A 448-nucleotide genomic window follows, 5' to 3' on the forward strand; every position below is an offset into this window, starting at 1 on the left:
GTTTTTAGAGAAAGAATGTTTTGTAGTATATAAATGTTGTAAAACAGGTTTTATAGAGAAAGAAGTTTTTGGAGTATAAATAAAAAACTAATTTAATAATAATTTACCCGTGACTTGTCAGTGGTGCAATAAGACCGGTCATTCTGCAAAAGATTGTTGGAAAAAGCAAAATGAACAACGTAATTGTTCTCAACCACTTAGAGCAGTATGTCAAATTTGCAACAATTATAGTCATACTGCCAAAGAATGCCGTTTAAATCAGTCTCGGTCGATCAGCGGTTCGTTTTGTCGATACTGTAAAGAACCGGGTCATTTTCTAGAAAACTGCGAATTACGTATCGCGAGTAACAATCGTAGAAAAGAAAACAATCAGGGAAGCTTTGCCGGCCCCTTGAAGACGGGTGAGCCACAGGGGACCGAACGAGGTTCACACCCTGTTGCAGCAATG

Source organism: Pseudomyrmex gracilis, unplaced genomic scaffold (assembly GCF_002006095.1).
Source record: "Pseudomyrmex gracilis isolate BER0280 unplaced genomic scaffold, ASM200609v1 scaffold_2034, whole genome shotgun sequence".
Classification (NCBI taxonomy): domain Eukaryota; kingdom Metazoa; phylum Arthropoda; class Insecta; order Hymenoptera; family Formicidae; genus Pseudomyrmex; species Pseudomyrmex gracilis.